Source organism: Piliocolobus tephrosceles, chromosome 10 (assembly GCF_002776525.5).
Source record: "Piliocolobus tephrosceles isolate RC106 chromosome 10, ASM277652v3, whole genome shotgun sequence".
In the NCBI taxonomy this organism is placed as follows: Eukaryota; Metazoa; Chordata; class Mammalia; order Primates; family Cercopithecidae; genus Piliocolobus; species Piliocolobus tephrosceles.
Window position 1 is genome coordinate 55,033,170 of NC_045443.1, and position 20,404 is coordinate 55,053,573.

General features: G+C 40.0%; 1 long non-coding RNA gene across 1 annotated transcript; it reads right to left on the reverse strand.

Annotated features, from left to right (window-relative positions):
• Positions 1-11,083: 11,083 nt before the first annotated feature.
• On the reverse strand, positions 11,084-15,134 carry LOC111541782. Its single transcript, XR_002731366.2, has 3 exons — positions 14,733-15,134; positions 14,376-14,459; positions 11,084-11,373 (listed from the first exon to the last, which is right to left on the reverse strand). It is a non-coding gene; the product is annotated as an uncharacterized LOC111541782 (long non-coding RNA).
• Positions 15,135-20,404: the final 5,270 nt, after the last annotated feature.

Genomic DNA, 20,404 nt, shown 5'->3' on the forward strand with positions numbered 1-20,404 from the left:
ACAAGGATACAGAGTGAATAAATTATATTACATTACATACACATAATAGCATATTAGGCAGCTTTTAAGGAGTGGTTTTCAGGCTTTGCTGCTAAGTGAAAAAAGCAAAGAGCAAAAGAGAATAATAGTATGCCACTACCATAGATAAGGAATAAGGGGAGACAATACACATGTATCTGCTTCCTTTTAACAAAAAGACGTATTAGAAGGACAAAGCAGAAAGGACTGAAATTTGTTACTTGCAGGGGGAGAGTGGGAACAGAATGGGAGGAATATGGAGAGAGAATGACACATCTCCATATCCACTAGTGTATTATATTGACTTTTGGAATCATGTTAATGCTTTACATGTTTATAAAATAATCAACAATTTTGGGGAAGAAGTCCTAAAATTGGGTACAAATAGAAACAAAGAAACTGAATGTACATAAAAATGGAGAATCACACAGAAGGAAAAAGAAACCCAACCCACTCAAGTAACATTTGGACAAAGTATCTTGATTATATATCCTGAGTCTAAAAACAAAAGAGCTGTGAGAAATTTTGAGCTCTACTTGACAGCTTTATTGTTGGTGGTGGCACAGGTGTAGCAATTCTGAAACTATTTTTTGTATATTATAGTATTGAGCAAATAATTGCATTGATAATTGTTGGGAGCCAGAGTTCTCACTTTGAGGAGGGAGATTCAATATGGAATGGGGAAAGGTAAGGAAGAACCTTGTGGTGGTGCTGGATTGGCATACACTCACATGCTTTTTTTTTTTTTCTTTCTTTTTAAAACAAACAAAACAACATCCTAGCTATGTTTGCTGAAAGAGCAAGTTTCAATGAAGAGATTTGGTTTCCAAATCTTGTTTTCAAAAAATCACTGTCTGCTACAAGGAACCAGGGCTTCTTGAAGATGGGACTGTTTTCATGGCTAGAGGAGGGAAAATGTAACATGGGCCTGAAAAATTTGCTAGGCCAGAAAGTAAAGAAGTGCTAAAAATGCATGAAATTATGTCAAAATGACACAGAAGCCAGCTGATGGGCTTTCCCTGGCCAAACCTGGGATAATTTGAGCATAAAAACAAGTAGTGACATTAATGGATTACATCCCACTGAATAAAACAGAATCCATGAATTCATACTGACAGTAAAAAACAAGCAAGCAAGCAAATGCGGATAGGGAAGGGAGAAGAAGGGCTCTTTACAATAGGGTGTCAACTAATGTAGAAGTAATGATGAGTTAGAAAGTCACCATTTATGCAATTACTGTGGAGTACTGATGAATAGCAAAAGCAAGGAAGGGGCCCCAGGTGGGGAAGAACAGTCAACAATTGTTCTGAGAGATGGCTAATCAAACAACCCAAGGGCACAACGACCTTGTGGCACAATGACCTTGTGGCACAATGACCTGTTCGGCAAGTAGCCCCCTCCAGCACGGCCCTATAAAACTTCCTTCCAGCCCTTGCCTCTTTGCAGGAGCTTTGCACACGAGCTCCTTCTCTGCTCTGCTTCCTGTTGCATCCTTGCAACGCATTGTCAGGTCTTAATCTGACTTTCTTTACCTACAACTGTCTTGGTAAATTCCTTTACAGCCTGCGCCACTAGCTCTAGAAAGTCACACCTGCAACAATTACCATAATTCAGGCAAGAATTGTCAGTGGATGCTGGAAGTTGGTAGAAAATTTATTGGAGAAGAGGATATTTACACAGTACCAAAGTATATTCCTACAGATTATTTATTAAATACAAGGAGAAAAAAGGAGGACAAATCTAGTGGAAACCACTTTAATCAAGTAATCAAGGTCAACAACATCCTCCCAAATAATACAAACTGACTGTAGGTGTGTCCTGATGTGATGAACATAAATTGCTGACGTAGTGTCTCTGCCAAAAATTAATTGAATCACAGGGAAACAATGGGGATAAAACAATGGGCCTGTATTCTTCAAAAACATCACTGTCATGAAAGACAAAGCAAGGCCAAGAACTGTTCCAGATTAAAAGAGACTGAAGAGGCCAGGCGCGGTGGCTCATGCCTGTAATCCCAGCACTTTGGGAGGTCGAGGTGGGTGGATCACAAGGTCAGGAGATCAAGACCATCCTGGCTAACACGGTGAAACCCTGTCTCTACTAAAAAAAATACAAAAAATTAGCCGGGCGTGGTGGTGGGCGCCTATAGTCCCAGCTACTCGGGATGCTGAGGCAGGAGAATGGCGTGAACCCGGGAGGCAGAGTTTACCGTGAGCCAAGATCTCACCACTGCACTCCAGCCTGAGCGACAGAGCGAGACTCCGTCTCAAAAAAAAAAAAAAGAGACTGAAGAGACATGACAACTACATGAAATATGTGATTCTAGATTGTAAAAAAAGGTTTATATAAAGGATAATATTGGTATTTTATTATCAATATTTCAATATTGATAATATTGAAATTTGAAGATGGAATGTATATTAAACAACTTCCAAAGTTGTTTAAGCATTTATTATCATATGTAACAATAATCTAGAGATAAGGCATATCCTCAGTGACCTCATTACCTGGGGGCCCAGGTGTCTCCCATCTTTCTACTGTGCCATCCTCAGCAGATTGGCTTTTCCACTGAGGCTGGTTTCTCATATTCTCCTACGTACATACATGCTGATGTGCGTAGGAGAGAAGGGTCATAATCTCTGCAATAAGCCTCAAAAGGTTCAGCAAAAACAAACTAAAATAAATACCTATAATTCACATATGTACTAAAATATCTTCCTGAAAAGTACATAAAACATAGTATATAAAATATACTATAAAATTTTCTGTGAAGTTTTTAGGCCAGATTCCATATTTGCCTGTCAAATGGACTGTCTTTAGTTCCTTAATTTGTGATAGGGGTAGCTAAAAAAGTAAAATGCAGCGTAATGCATCTATTATACCTTGTAGGCTAAAGGTGACAAGCTTCATCTCTCTTTTAAAGAAATCAGGTTATTTCCCGAGGTACTAACTTTTCCAGATTGCTCTAATCAAACTCATTTGGTTATAAGCCACTCAAGCTAGTTCAAACAAAAGGTGATAATTGCACTAAGGGGGACCAATTTTCCTGGCATTCGACAAATAGGAGACATACTGGGATTAGGCATCAACAGACTAGAGCTGGAGAGTGGCTCTGGATTTAAGCAGAAATGTGTGGGCCTCAGCTCCATGCTTTGGCATTAGTGTGAATGATGACACCTTGCATATTTCTGTGTCCAACTGGCAGGCCTAGGGATTGGCTATCCTTGAGTTAGGTATCTGATTTGATCAGTTGTGATGCTCTTGGCTAAAAGTAACAAAAAGCCCAATCCAAAGTTGTTTAAGCATTTATTATCATATATAACAATAATCTAGAGATAGAGCATGTCCTCAGTGACCGCATTACCTGGGGGCCCAGGTGTCTCCCATCTTTCTGCTCTGCCATCCTCAACAGGTTGGCTTTTCCACGGAGGCTGGTTTCTTTCATGATTCCAAGTTGGCTGTTATGGCTTCAGGCATTACAGGGGTTGACAACACTGGGAGACAGAAAATGAACTGTCCTTCTCATGTGTTCCATTTTTTAAAAAATTTCTCAAAAAAACAAAAACAAAAGCAAAAACAAAAAACGGGATACATGGGCAGAATGTGCAAGTTTGTTACATAGGTATACATACGTGCGCCATGGTGGTTTGCTGCACCTATTGACCCATTTTCTAAGTTCCCTCCCCTCATCCCTCACCCCACAACAGGCCCTGGTGTGTGTTGTTCCCCTCTCTGTGTCCATGTGTTCTCAATGTTCAACTCCCACTTATGAGTGAGAACATACGGTGTTTGGTTTTCTGTTCCTATGTGTTCCATTTTTAGGGCAGGGAAAAATGTTCCCAGAAGGTCTCCAACAAACTTCCCCTTACATCTCATTGGCAGATTAAGCAAGGCAAATGACAATTATCATGGTTGACTTAGACTAATCAAGGTTCATCCTATTAGGCTGTGAAGGTGCTCAGCCTGTCATATTACATTTGGCTAAGATAACAAAGGAATTTTTCTATTAGGATGGAAAATGAAAATGAGACAATGGTATTGAATGCAGTGTTGCACTCCCTGGCCAGTCATGGTGATGGTAAGTGGTTATTTGGTCTAGTAAATTATCTTTTTTTTTTTTTTTTGAGACAGGGTCCGCTCTGTTGCCCAGGCTGGGGTGCAGTGGCATGATGTCAGCTCACTGTAACCTCTGCTTCCTGGGCTCAAGCGATTCTTCAGCCTCAGCCTCCTGAGTATTTGGGACTAAAGACGTGAACCACTATGCCCTGCTGTTTTTTGTGGTATTTGTAGAGATGGGGTTTCGCCATGTTGCTTAGGCTAGTCTCGAACTCCTGAGCAGCTCAAAGTGATTCGCCTGTCAAAGTGCTGGAATTACAGGTCTGAGCCACCACATTTGTCTAAATTATCCTTTAGGGAAAGAAAATCTGTGCATAAAAAAAGTTCTGTTAGAAGATGTGGGCAGGCAGGCAATTATTGGCATCTCAAATATACTAATATTTGCCACATCATAAAATGTAATGAAAGTAATTATCTGATGGACATATTATTTTATCTATTTCAAAATACATAATAGCTTCTTGTTTAATTACACAAATATACAATCCTTTTGAAAAACTTAAGCTATAAACAAAGAAAATAATTGCAGTTGTAAAGAGAAGCGAGAAGTATATTTACTACTATGGTATGACCTTTAGGTCTAGAAAAACCAAGGAGATCAAGATAATGAGAAGACAAGTCACATACTGGAAGAAAATATTTGCAAAAGACATATCTGAAAATGGACTGTTATCCAAAGTAAACAAAGAACTCTTAAAATTCAATAATAAGAAAACAATTTGATTAAAAAATTTTTTTGAACAGACACTTGAACCTGAACAGACACCTCCCTAAAGAAGATATACAGATGGCAAATAAGCAGGTATAAAGATGGTCAACATCATATGTCATCAGGGAATTGCTAATTAAAACAATGAGATGTCACTACACACTATACCAGCAGGACAGAGACAGCAAGGAAGTGCCACACTTATTAGAATGGCCAAAATCTAAAATATTGAAAATACCAAATATGGGTGAGGATGTGGAGCAAGAAAAACTCTCATTTATTGCTGCTGGTGGGAATGCAAAATGGTGTAGTCACTTTGGAAGACGGTTAGGCAGTTTCTTACAAAACTAAACATATTCTCACTAACAATCCAGCAATCATGCTCCTTGGTATTTACCCAAATGAGCTGAAATCTTACATTCACACACAAATCTGGACATGGATGTTTATAGCAGCATTATTTATAAATGCTAAAACTTGGAAGTAACCAAGATGCCCTTCAGTAGGTGAATGAATAATTAAACTGTGGTAGATCCAGACAGTCGAATGTATTCAGTGCTAAAAAGAAATGAGCTATCAAGATGTGAAAAGACACAGAGTAGGCTGAGTTCAGTGGCTCACGCCTATAATCCCAGGACTTTGGGAGGCTGAGGTGGTAGAATTGCTTGAGCCTAGGAGTTCAAGACCAGCCTGGGCAACATAGTGAGATCCGTGTCCACAAAAAAGAAAAAAAAAAGAAAAGAAAAGACATGGAGTAAACTTAAATGTGGTTAAGCATGGTGGCTCATGCCAGTAATCCCAGCACTTTGCGAGGCCAAGGTGAGAGGATGGCTTCAGTCCAGGATGTTGAGACCAGCTGGGCAATGTAATGAGACCTTGTCTCTATAAGAAAATAAAGTTAGCCATGGTGGTGGATGCCTGTAGTTCCAGCTTCTCAGGAGGCCAAGGTGGGAGGATCCCAGGAGCCTAGCAGTTTGAGGCAGCAGTGAGCTACGATAGCGCTACTGCACTCCGGCCTGGATGACAGAGTGAGGCCCTGTCCCAAACAAAAAAAACAAATCAACCAACTAACAACAACAACAGAAACTTAAATGCACATTACTAAGTAGAGGAAGTTAGCTGAAAAGGGTGTATGCTGTGTAATTCCAACTATATGACCTTCTGGTAAAGGAAAAACCTTGACTGTGAAATGAGCAGTGTTTTCCAGTAGTTACTGGGGAGGGAGGGATGAATAGGCAGCACAGAGGATTTTTAGGACAGTGAAACTATCCTTTTTATTTATTTATTTTGAGATAGAGTCTCGCTCTGTCGTCCAGGCTGAAGTGCAGTGGTGTGATCTCAGCTCACTGCAACTTCCATCTCCTGGGTTTAAGTGATTCTCATGCCTCAGTCTCCCTAGTAGCTGGGACTACAGGTGCATGCCACCATGCCTGGCTAATGTTTTTGTATTTTTAGTAGAGACAGGGTTTTGCCATGTTGACCAGGCTGGTCTTGGACTCTTGGCCTCAAGTGAGCCATCCACCTTGGCCTCCCAAAGTGCTAGGATTACAGGTATGAGCCACCAAACCTGGCCTAGGACAATGAAACTATTCTGTGTGATACTGTAGTGGTGGGCATGTTATTATACATTTGTCAAAACCCAAAGGATGTGCAACTCCAAGAGTGAACCCTAATGCAAATGATGGATAATGATATGTAGGTTCATCAATTGTAAAAAACATACTTACCACTCTGGTGTGGGATGTTGATAGTGGAAGAGGCTATGCATGTGTGGGGACAGGCAGCAGATGGGAATTCTCTTTACTTTTCTGCTCAGTTTTGCTGTGAACCTAAAACTCCTCTAAAAAATAAAACCTATTAAAAAAACACACAAAAAACAAAAACAAAACAAGACAAAAAATGAAGGAGAAATCTGAAAATGACTTGAAGAAAACAATTCCATTTACATTAGCAGCAAAAAAAGATACAGGAATAAATTTAACAAAAGTAGTACAAAACTTGTACTCTGAAAACTAAAAAAGGAATTAAAAGATTATTGTTAAATTAATGAAGACATAAATAAATGGAAAGACATCTAACGTTCATGGATTGGAATGTTTAATGTTGCAAACATGGCAATACTCCCCAAATTGACTCACAGATTAAACACAATCTCTGTAAAAACTATTATATTTGTTTTTATATTATATTAAACTATTATATTTGTGGCTATTTTTTTAAATAATGGTGCCAACCAAATTAAATCAGAGAAAAAAGGAAATAGTCTTTTTAACAAATGGTGCTCGGACAACTGAATATCACATACAAAAGAATAAAGTTAGATCCCTACCTCATGCCATAGACAAAAATTAACTCATAATGATGGATCATAGACTTAAATGTAGAAATAGTACTATGAAAATCTTAGAATAAAATGTGGGAGTAAATCTTTGTGATGTTGGGTTAGGCAAAGCATTCTTAGACATGATGTCAGCACCACAAGTGAAAAATGAACAAGCAGATAAATTGGACTTGATCAAAATTAAAACAAACTAACTAAAAACCTTTTGTGCTTCAAAGGACACCACCAAGAAAAGACGATAGGGGCTGGGCGTGGTGGCTCATGCCTGTAATCCTAGCACTTTGGGAGGCCGAGGTGGGTGGATCATGAGGTCAGGAGATCCAGATCATCCTGGCTAACATGGCAAGACTCTGTCTCTACTAAAAATACAAAAAAAAAAAAAAAAAAAAAATTAGCCGGGAGTGGTGGTGGGTACCTATAGTCCCAGTGACTTGGGAGGCTGAGGCAGGAGAATGACATGAACCTGGAAGGCAGAGCTTGCAGTGAGCCGAGATCGCGCTACTGCACTCCAGCCTGGACAAGAGTGAGATTCCATCTCGGGGGGGAAAAAAAAAGAAAAAAAGAAAAGACAATAGAATGGAAGAAAATATTTGCAAATCAAATATTGATGAGACTTCTATCCAAAAAAAAAAAAATAACTCTTAAAACAACAAAAAGACAAATAACTCAATTGATAAATGGGTGAAGGATCTGAACAGACATTTCTTCAAAGAGAAGACATACAAACGGCCAAAATGCACATGAAAGATGCTCCATATTTGTACTAGTCTGTTTTCACAGTGCTATAAGGAAACTACCTGAGACTGGGTAGTTTATAAAGAAAAAGGTTTAATTGACTCACAGTTTTGCATGGCTGGGGAGGCCTCAGGAAACTCACAATCATGGTAGAAGGTGAATGGAGAAGCAAGTACCTTCTTCATATGGCAGCAGGAGAGAGAGAGCAAGGAAGTGCCACACTTTAAAACCATCAGCTCTTGTGAGAACTCACTCACTCTCAAGAGGAGAGCATTGTGGAAACCACCCCCATGATCCAAACACCTCCCACCAGGTCCCTCCCTTGACATGTGGGGATTGCAATTTGAGATGAGATTTGGGTGGGGACACAGAGCCAAACTATATCAATATTGTAGGCCATTAGGGAAATGCAAACCAAACCACAACAAGATCCCACTTCATTTCCACCAAGATGGCTATAATAAAGAAAATGGACAGTAATAAATGGTGGCAAGGATTCAGAGAAATTGGAAACCATCCAGCTGGTGGGAATATCTTTTTGGGGTAATGAAAATGTTTGAAAATTGATTGTTGCAATGGTTGCATAGCTTTGTGAATATATGAAAAACCACTGGTGGAGTCAGAGTCTTACTCTGTTGCCTAGTCTGGAGTACAGGGGTGCAATCTTAGCTCACTGCAACCTCCGCCTCCTGGGTTCAAGTGATTCCTGTGCCTCAGCCTCCTGAGTAGCTGGGACTACAGGTGTGTGCCACCATGCCTGGCTAATTTTTGTATTTTTATAGAGGCGGGGTTTCCTCATGTTAGCCAGGCTGGTCTTGAACTCCCGACCTCAAGTGATCCACTCTCTTTGGCCTCGCAGAGTGCTGGAATTACAGGCATGAGCCACCATGCCTGGCCTGCTATGGTTTAAATGCCTATGTCTCTCCAAAATTTGTGTTGAAATTTAATCTCCATTGTGGTGTTATTAAGAGGTGGGGCCATTTGGTAAGTGGGTAAGTCATGAGTGCTCTGCCCTTGTGAATGGGATTGGTGCCCTTATAAAAGAGGCTTCAGGGAGCTGCCTGCCTGGTCCTTCTGTCTCTTCTGCCATGTGGGAACACAGTGCCTCTTCCACTATGTGAGGTTGCAGCAACAAAGCACTACTCTTGGAAGCAGAGACAAGCCCTTAGCAGACACTGAACCTGCTAGTGCTTTGATCTTGGACTCCCCAGCCTTTGGAATTGTGATAAATACGTGTCTATTATTTATAAATTACCCAGTCTAGGGTATTTTGTGATAGTGGCATAAAATAACTAAGACAGTATTTGTGGTGATGGAAATGAGAAAATGGTTGGCTCTGGGGCTGGACAGGAACTGACTATAAAGACCCATGAGAGAACTTTCCAGAGTGAAGGAAATATTCTGTGTCTTGTTTTTGGAGGAAGCTACATGGGTGCACGCAATTGTGAAAACAAATTGTGCAGTTACTATTTGTGTATTTTAATTACAACTCAATTAAAAAGTGATAGATTTTATGTGCCTCCTGATGGGTGCACACAAAGTCACTTATGAAATACTACCAACATTTTTGAATCTGAATCTGATCAAGCTCCTAGATCTAAACATCAATTTACAGGAAATAGAGGGAATAAAAAAAACCTTATTTAATGACACCTTGGGGATGCGATCTGCAAAACTCAGACTGTGGGAATTATATTGTAGTACTTACACCAAGGTAGGGGCCCCTGTTCTGACCCTCCTCTGGCTGGACCCCTCTACTTAATATAGAATTAAACATTAATTTTAACCCCAAAGAAAAACATCATCAATACTTTTTTGTTTGTATCAACATATATTAATCATTAAAAAAGAAATCCTATTATGCATATTATTTTACAACTTGTTTTTTGATAACAGTGCATCTTGGGGCATCCTCTTTTGTCAACATACAAGTCTACCTCATTCTTTTTAATATGGTATCAAATTGTATATGACAGTTTTTCTCAGCCTTTTAGACTTTTTTTCTTTTTTCTTTTTTGAGACGGAGTCTCACGTTGTCACTCAGGCTGGAGTGCAGTGGCATGATCTTGGCTCACTGCAACCTCCACCTCCCAGGTTCAAGCGATTCTCCTGCCTTAGCCTCTTGAGTAGCTGGGATTACAGGTGCCTGCCAGCATGCCTGGCTAATTTTTGTATTTTTAGTACAGATGGGGTTTCACCATCTTGGCCAGGCTGGTCTTGAACTCATGACCTCATGATCCACCCACCTCGGCCTTTCAAAGCGTTGGGATTATAGGTGTGAGCCACTGCACCCAGCATAGACATTTTTTCTTATTACTGTCCCATGAAGTTTTAATACCACATATATACTATATATCTGTTTATATGCTTTACACATATCTATGATTTAGAAAAAAAAATTTCCCTCAAGAATCAATTTTCACCTCCTGGTTGTGATATTGCCCCTCTGTGAATACGTGATATAGGTATTCCATATCCTATTTCACAAGTGTAGTACTTTTGATATTCCAATACTGCATTACCCATATTTATGCATATATTTTGTTTCTGTAGGATATATTTCTAGAATTGAAAGGCTGTGTTGAAAGTTATTAATATTTAATTGATATTGCTAAAGATTGTGCCAATTATATGCCAATCAACATATATTGAGAATCTGGCTTCAGTTTTTACACTTAAGTCACAAATCCATTTGAAATTTATTCTGGGAAGAAGGTAAAGATCTAATTATCTTTCTCCTCTAAATCTAGTTCAATGTACTTATACAGTTTACTGGATTCATCTTTTCTTGATTTACCACATATTAAATTTGGTAAGTGCTCTTAGATATATTCAGGCTTTGAATTCTGTTCCACGACTGTTTGTTTATTCCATTACCATGCTATGTTTATTATTCTTGTTTTACGCATTATTATAATACAATTCCCCTTTATGAATTCTATTTTCTTGTTTTTTTTTTCATGTTTTCTCTCAATGAATTTTGGAGTAATTCTGTTTAGTCCCAAACAAGCAAACAAAAAACAAAAACAGGCTCTTAAAATACTTTTGGGATTAATATTGGAATTTTACCAAATTTGTGGATTAACTTAGTGAGACTGTAGAATGCTTTTAGAGTACATTACAGAGTTACATTTAAAATAAGACAGAGAAAAAAAGAAATAATGTTGATTTAATGATGTATACTTCTATATTAGAATACTTTTGAGCTGTAAATGACAAAAATCCAGGTAAAACCCAAGGTTAAGTATAAAAGAGAGTTTATTGGCTCATTTAACAGATAAGTACAGTGGTAAAACTAGTTTTCAGGCATGTCTGGATCTCTGGGTTCAAACAATGTCATCAGGATTTGGTCTCTCTGTCTTCCAGCTCAGCTTCTTTAGCCTCCATATTAGACAAACCTCCATGTGGTAGCAAAGGTGGCCTGTCTGCTCTGTGTCTGTATGGTCTTTAGCACCTGCAGTATAACATCAGAGGGAAGAAGCTTTTTTTTTTTTTTAAATAGTGTCAGCGGGCCGGGTGCAGTGGCTCAGCCCTGTAATCCCAGCACTTTGGGAGGCTGAGGTGGGCGGATCACCTGAGGTCGGGAGTTCCAGACCAGCCTGATCAACATGGATTAACCCCGCCTTTACTAAAAATAAAAAATTAGCTGGGTGTGGTGGCACATGCCTATAATCTCAGCTACTTGGGAGGCTGAGGCAGGAGAATCACTTGAACCTGGGAGGAGGAGGTTGCGGTGACCCGAGAGTGCGGTGAGCTGAGATTGCGCCATTGCACTCCAGCCTCGGCAACAAGAGCGAAACTCCATCTAAAAAAAAAAAAAAAAAATTAAAGAAATAGTGCCAGCAAAAGTACCAATGATGGTTCTCATTGGTCAGGTCTGAATCAAGTGTAGGAATGGGGGCAGGGTGGCTAGTTGGGAATCAGTCCCACTTGAACCAGCTAAGGCTGGTGAGTGGTGGTTTCCTGAAAGGGATGTGGAGCAACCAAAAAATCAGGAATTACACGCCATAATACCTATTTATTTATTTATTTATTAGATGGAGTCTCGCTCTGTCGCCCAGGCTAGAGTACAGAGGTGCGATCTTGGCTTACTGCAACCTCTGCCTCCTGGGTTCAAGCAATTCTCCTGCCTCAGCCTCTCGAGTAGCTGAGATTACAGGCACCCATCACCATACTCAGCTAATTTTTGTGTTTTTAGTAGAGACAGGGTTTTACCTTGTTGGTCAGTCTGGTCTTGAACTCCTGACCTAAGGTGATCTGCCTGCCTTGGCCTCCCAAAGTGCTGGGATTACAGGTGTGAACCACCGCACCTGGCCTACATCTTCTAGTTAACTGCTTCTGATTAGTTTCTCTCCTAACATCTGTGTGATCTAATCCTAACTGCCCACTATCTAGAAAGACGGAACTTAACTTCTTAACTTCTTCTAAAAAGATCTTTCCCTTCTGAATCCCATGGTACTTTTTTGTTTTTAAATGGCACTACTTTAAAACTTGCATTAGCTGCTTATGTATAAGACTTGTCTTACTTTCTAACCTATAAACTTGCTTTTTCTTTTTTTTTTAAGGAGATGGGGCCCCTGCTCTATAAACTTCTTTAAGAAGATTTTCTTCTTTTTAAACTTTTATTTTAGGTTTGGGGGTACACATGAAGGTTTGTTGTAAGGATTATTTCATCACTCACGTATTAAGCCTAGTACCCCATATTTTTTCTGCTCCTCTCCATGCTCCCACTCTCCACCCTCAAGTAGACCCCAGTGTTTCTTGTTCCCTTAAGATTTTCTAATTCAACTCTGCATCTCCTATGCTGTAAAGCACTGTGTTTTGTATTTTTTCATTTGTTTATTCAACATACATAAGCACTGACTCTGTATTGTGCTAGGAGCTGGGTAAGTGGTTAAAAAAACTGGTTTCTGCCCTCAGACAGTTTAGAGTCTTGTGAAAAATACATATTGTGATATATAATCAATAAAACTTTATTGAAAGAATGAATCTTACATCTTAAACTCCTTTTTCATCTTCTTTCCCCAAACTCCTGACCTATATTCCTGCACCCTTTTCCCTGATAAATCCCACAGATTTCTCAAACCCAACAGCTGAACTGGATTCATGTGCTATGGATACATATGAATAAGTTTGCCCCATGTTCAAGAAACTCACAATCAAGCACCTTCTCTCCCCAAACCTTCTGCTGATTTTAGTATCCATGTTACTACCTCCTCCTTATTACTAAGGGGAAATCTTGGTATTCTTTTTGACTTCTTCCTTTTTCTTCATACTTAATTCTTTAATTCAAACAATTATCCCTCTTGTTGAGGTCCTTTCACCTATAGCAGAGGTTGAAAATTAGTGACCCATGAATTGTATCTAGCCAGTAGAGGTGTTTTGTTTTGTATAATATTATCACAAATATGATTTTCCTGTTTCTCCTGAAAAATCAGAATATCTGGCAACACTGAATCCTTATTGTTGCAAGAACTGGCTGGAGTTTTAGATGGGACAGCTCAATCAACTCTACCATTCTAATCTCTATCACTCCTTGCTTTTGTCACATTCAGCTCATTTCCTCACTTATGAAACTTTCTTAGTCCCTAATTTAGGCATTTGAGTTTGCCATCTCTGGCCTGTGTGATCACAGATTGTCAGTGGTGGAACAGATATTAAAAGATCAACTCGTCTAACAGTCTCCTTCTTCCTCTCCCCACTCTTTAAGAGATGGAGAAAAGAGGTCTAAAGAGCTTACATTACCCAATCAATTTCTTTTCTTTTTTTTTTGAGATGGAGTCTCCCTCTGTCGCCCAGGCTGGAGTGCAGTGGCGGGATCTCAGCTCACTGCAAGCTCCGCCTCCCGGATTCCCGCCATTCTCCTGCCTCAGCCTCCCGAGTAGCTGGGACTACAGGCGCCTGCCACCTCGCCCGGCTAGTTTTTTGTATTTTTTAGTAGAGACGGGGTTTCACTGTGTTAGCCAGGATGGTCTCGATCTCCTGACCTCGTGATCCGCCCGTCTCGGCCTCCCAAAGTGCTGGGATTACAGGCTTGAGCCACCGCGCCCGGCCTACCCAATCAATTTCATACAGCTAATGTGTAACAGGATTCTATAATATGCCATTAGATCCCCCTCATATGGATCATGTGAAACTGATAACTATATTTTCCCTTTGGTTTAGTTGCTAGGAACCTCAGAGCCCAATCTGTGGCACCCCTCTAGTAATTACATGGACCTTTTGGTATGAAGTTTTGGGGTATTAACATACTCCTGGCTTTGTTTTGTTTTCCAATTACCTTTGCCTCAGTTTCTCTTCCAATCATTTTCTCCTATGATAGTGTGTAGTTTTCCCCCAAGCATACTCAATCTTTTGTGAAAAAGGTGGGACATCAATACAGGTGTAAACTGTCCGGCTGTATTGTCTGGCTCCCAATTTCTTTCTTTCACCTGTCATTCTCCTTCAGCTACTCACATTCTCTATTTTCCTTGACAGCGAAACTTCTTGAAAGAATTGTCTTCACATGCTGTGTCCACTTCATCCCGTCTTCTCAATTCACTGTAAACAGATTTAAAGTCTTCAATGCCTTCTTTGTTGCTATGATATTGATACCAAAATTATATTGTATTCGCCCATATATGCAGGACACAAAATGGTTTCCCTAAATTATCTCAACTATGAAAAAATATGCAGAAAAAAATTAATAGGTAATGCATGAAAATTTTGTTACTTCTGATGACTGGTGAGATTTTCTTTTAAAAAGTTTTCCACAATTTTAAAAACAAGCGCATTAGAACACATCCCTTTGTAAATTAGAAATTCTCAACTTACATTTTCTAAAAGGAGGCAGAAAACTAGAGAAGCGACAATGAGGAGCCACTGGGCCACACTTCATTTCACCTTAAGACAGACTCAGAGAAAAACAAGAGGGTGCGACTCAGATCCCCGGGGCCAGCGGCTGGGCCGAGGGGCACGACTGGATAACCTATTGTGAGGAAAATCTTAAGAGCGCCCTCACGACCCTTTAGCACATCCTAAAAGACCTCTGAACTTCTCTGCCTCTCCCGCTAACGGCTGCAAACCGCAGATAACGGTCAATCGGCTCCGGTTGTCCTGGTAACAGCCAGCAACGACAATCCCGCCTCCCTAACTCCTCCCAGAATACTGTGCGTCTTCTGCTTCACTTCCAGGTTGGGAGGACCGACTTCTTCCGGAAGTATCTGCCTGCCAGTCTCCTGGCGTGTTCTGGCTGGGTGGCTTTGATAGACAGAGTGTGGCGTATTGTTGGGCAGGGTCCTGGGGACCCTTTTGTTCTTTCCCCCGTTTAACGGAACTGGAAAGCTAAGCAAAGGCTTTACTCTCAGGGAATTTTTGTTGGTCGTTGGTGGATGATTTAGACGTTAGTTTTTAAAAAGCCGAAGGGTGCATGTGTTAGCTTTATTTAACCATTCCACAATGTATACACATTTCAAAACACGTTGTATACTATAAATACAATTTTTATTTGTCAACTAAAAGCAAAAACAGCATTAAGTGTTAAAAACTGTGAAGTCAGAATGTAGAGATGAATCTTTGAAATTAGAATGCTTTATTTGGGAAGAAAATAGTAATTTGGGGCATATTTGTAGACTGGGGTGGTCTTTGGGATGTCTGAAGAGTGAAGAGGTTAGAGATTTTATAAGAAGGAGAAATGTTACGTATTGGTCTTCAAGAGTGTTTATTTTCACTATTAATGTTTTGGTGGGGTTGGCAAATTTTGATTGCTGAGTGACAGTGGTGGGTAAAATTCATCTTAGAATTGTAGCAGGCTGTCTTAGTAGCCTTTAGATTAAATTGGTTTTAAGTGTTAGCAGGCAGTTTCAGCAGCCAGGCCTGTAGAGAATTATATTTTTCAAGTGATATTTGTGACCTAAATGTTTTTTCCCTCTGGCCTCACCACTTTTTAATAGGTATGAGAAAAATGGCCCGATTTATATGATCAACTTTCACAGCTGAAAGGTGGTAAACTCTTTACAATTATATGTAATTTATTTGTTACTGTGATAGATTTATACAATTTTAAATAATTTAGTTCCCATAAAAAATCAATTATTTTTGCTTTAGAAAATGAAGGCCGAAAAAACCCCCAAAACACAAAACCTCCAAATCCTACCCATTTAAAGACAACCAGTGTGACTACTTTGTAGGAGTCTTCCAGACCCTTTCTATGAATTATACTAAGTACAAATTCAAAATGGAATCATACTGTATATGCTACTTTGGAACTTAAAAAACTTTTTTTTTTCAGACAAAGTTTCACTGTGTTGCCCAGGCTGGAGTGTAGTGGCCTGATCTTGGCTGTAAGCCTCTCCGCCTCCTGGGCTCAAGCAATTCTCCTGCCTCAGTCTCCTGAGTAGCTGGGATTATAGGCGGTGCCATCACACTCAGCTAATTTTTCTATTTTTAGTAGAGATGAGGTTTCACCATGTTGGTCAGGCTAGTCTCAAACTCCTGATCCCAAGTGATCTTCCCGCCTCGGTCTCCCAAAGTGCTGGGATTACAGGCATGAGCCACCTGCGCCCGGCCTGAAATTTTTTTTTTTTTTTTTTTCCTGAGCTGCTGTCTCGCTCTGTTGCCCAGGCTGGAGTGCAGTGGCACAATCCCAGCTCACTGAGGCAAGAGAATCACTTGAACCTGGGAGGCAGAAGTTGCAGTGAGCCAGGATGGCGCCACTGCACTCCAGCCTGGGCAACAGAGCAAGACTCCGGCTCCAAAAAACCCAAAAAACCCAAAAACTTTTAATGAACATATTTTGTTTAAAAGAGACACTTAATATGGTTGTATATGTTCCGTTATACCTCTTGTTGGATATTTAAACAATTGATGTCTTCCCCCGCTCCTTTTTTTTTTTTTTTTTTTTTGAGGAGGAAGTGTCTTGCTGTGTCACACAGGCTGGTCTTGAACTTCTGGGCTCAGGCAGTCCTCCTGCCTCAGCCTCCCAAATAGCTATGATTACATGCCACTGGCCTGGCCGTTTTTGCTCTCAATTAGTGCTGCAATGGAGAAATGAAAATCCTTATAGCTAAATCTTTGTCCTTGCTCTAATTTCTTTGTGGTAATTCTTTTTCTTTTTAAAACTCATTTGTATTTGCACTTCATTATCTCTTCCTTAATGCCTTTTTATTCCATACCTATGTCTTTATACTGTATACAGATGAAGTTACACATGGCATCCAAAGCCCACTTGATTTTTTAAAGTTGATTTTTCTGATTATAAAGGTAATATATGCTTATTGAGGAACATTAAAAAATTTCAGAAGAATGTAACAAAAAAATTCCAATACCTAGACCGCCATTCTTTTTTTTCCCTCTGTTTCTTCAACAATCAGTATTGAAAGAGTGTTAGCTGATTTAATAAGGAAATGTTGCAGCTTTTGGTTTGTACTTTTTTACTTATTCCTGTAGCTGAAGGGTATTGCAAACAGTATCCAGAAATAAAGCCATATACCTACAACCAACTGATCTTAGACAATGACAACAAAAATAAATAATGGGAAAAAGACACTCTGTTTAATAAATGGTGCTACACAAAGTGGATAGACATGCAGAGGAAGAAACTGGACCGCTTTCTTTCACCATATACCAAAATTAACTCAAGATGGATTAGAGTTAAATTTAAGACCTGAAACAATAAAAACCCTAGAAGAAAACCTAGGAAAAAGTCTTGTGGACACTGACCTAGGCAAAGAATTTATGAGCAAGTCTTCAAAAGCAAATGCAACAAAAACAAAAACAGACAAATGAGTTTCATTACGCTAAAAAGCTTCTGCATAGTAAGATAAATAATCAAATAACCTTCAGAATGGAAGAACATATTTACAAACTATGCATTCAACAAAGGACTAATATCCAGAATCTACAAGGAACTCAACCAGAAAAAACTAAATAATCCTATTCAAAAGTAGGCAAAGGACAGGAATAGACATTTCTCAAAAGAAGACATACAAGTGGCTAATAAACACGATAAAATTCTCAGCATCACTAATCATCAGAGAAATGCAGATTAAAACCACGGTGAGATACCATCTCGCACCAGTCGGAATGACTATTATTAAAAAGTCAAAAAACCTGATATTGATGAGAATTCAGAAAAAAGGGATTACTTATACACTGTTGCTGGGAATGTAAATTAGTATAACTTCTGTGGAAACTCGTATGGAGATTTCTCAACTAAAAATAGAACTACCATTTGACCCAGCAATCTCACTACTAGCTACCCAAAGGAAAACAAATTGTGACTGGGTGTGGTGGCTCGTGCTTGTAATCCTAGAGCTTTGGGAGGCTGAGGCAGGAGGATCACTTGATGACAGGAGTTTGAGACCAGCCTGAGCCATATAGCAAAAAACCTCCATCTCTGCAAAAAATTAAAAAGTTAACTAGACATGATGGTGCATGCCAGTGGTTCTAGCTCCTCGAGAGACTGAGGTGGTAGGATTGCTTGAGCCCAAGAGTTCAAGGCTGTGGTGAGCTACGATTACACCACTGCACACCAGCCTGGGTGACAGAGCAAGAACATGTCTCTGAAAAAGAGAGAGAGAGAGAAAAAAGAAATTGTTATGACAAAAAGACAAAGACATAGAACCAACCATCAACCTAAGTGTCCACCAACAGATGGTTAAATAAAATGTGGTATGCATATACCGTGGAATACTATGCAGCCATAAAAATAATGAAATCATGTATTTTGCAGCAACATGGATGGAGCTGGGGGCCATTATCCTAAGTGAAATAACTCAGAAGCAGAAAATCAAATACCACATGTTCTCACTTATAAGTGGAAGCTAAAGATTGGGTGCATGTGGACATACAGAGGGGAATAATAGACACTGGGGATTCCAAAATTGGGGAGAGTGGGGGAGGGGGGAAGGGTGAGGGTTGAAAAATTAACTATTGGGTACAATGTTCACTGTTTGGGTGAGGGGTACACTAGAAGCCCAGACTTCACCACTACATAATATATCTGAATAATAAACCTACACATAAACCACCTGAATCTATGTATAAAAAAAGAAAGCATGAAAAAAAATCCAAATAGTATTTCAAATGTGTGTAGGCTATGGTCCATTTCTAGGCATATCTAGCCTTCCTTCAGTATTCCACACTAATCACACTGAATTGTAATGGCTTAGTTTTCCATATGTGTATGTTTTAGTTCTATAACTGGATTGAAAGCTAGTTGTGTGGTCCTAGATAAATTATGGAATTTTGCTGAGCCCACTTTCTTTATCTGCAAATTAGAGATAATGCTTACTTTGCAGGGTTGTAGTGAGGATTAGAAATAATGTATCCAAAGTGAGTTTAATTAAAAAGTAGTTACTTTGTTTTTGACTTCTGGCTTTAGCAGTCTATGTACATAGGAGGTGTTTGTATTTTTATAATATTCCAAATGAATGACTATACTAGCATCCCACCCAATTTAGATATTTATTGAGCATATATGACACATAAAGCATTGTTCATAACCATAAAGGCCTGGTGAGCCTATATTATTCAGATATGTTTCTTACATAAACCACATGCTGCTTTTCATCTTTAGCAATTTTCTTAGTCATCTGTTTCCTCAGTCTCTTAACACCTTGCCTGACCCATTAGTAGGTGCTGAATAAATGTGTGAGCTGAGTGGAATAATTTAGTAGGAAAAGAGAAACACACAAATTGGATAAAACCTGGCAGGCCACAATGAAAATGATTAACAGGTATAAAGTACTTGGTACATTGGGAGATCAGGAGACATTAATTTTGATTAAGTTATCTGGGAATGCCTTGTGGAGTAGGCAGATTTGACCTGGGCCCCAATAATAGGGGCTGAGGCAAGGAGCTTACAGATGGAAATAACAATGTGAGTTAAGGCTGAGAGGTAAAAGTAAACACGGTGCGCTTTGTTATCAGGGAGTTATTGGGGGAGGGGGGAGTGCAGAAGAGTAGGGTAAGTGAATGGGTACAGATGGGAAGAAAAAATGTCGTTGGTCCTACATTTTGAGGATTTTGATGTGACTAGTCATTCTTTTTAGTTTTAAAATGTTTCTGAAAAATACTGCTTTCAATGTGGCCTGAGGCATCCTTGCGCAGAGTGGATCTGAGGGATGGCAGGGGTCGGGAAAGTGGCGGGCCAGAGATGACAACTAGCCTGCCCCTGAAGAAGGCCGGGAGTGGCAGGATGGCCGAGACCTTCGGCGGCACAAGAGCCCTTAGTGGCCAATATTCGCCCCGAGGTGAGGAAGGAGTGTCTGCGAGGAGGCGGGACACCCTTAGCAGCTCATAAGGCATCAGGAAGCTGCAGAACAACGCTTATAAAGGCCTGTCACCCACACTGGGTGGGCAGCAGCGAAGTCCTCGGCAGCCCGGGTGTTGTCTTTGAGGGAAGTCGCAAGACCCAGCTCCGCCCAACAGCATCTGGCCCCGCGCCCCTCTCCCCGCCCCCTCTCCCCGCCCCTCGCCCCTCTCCCCGCCCCTCGCCCCTCTCC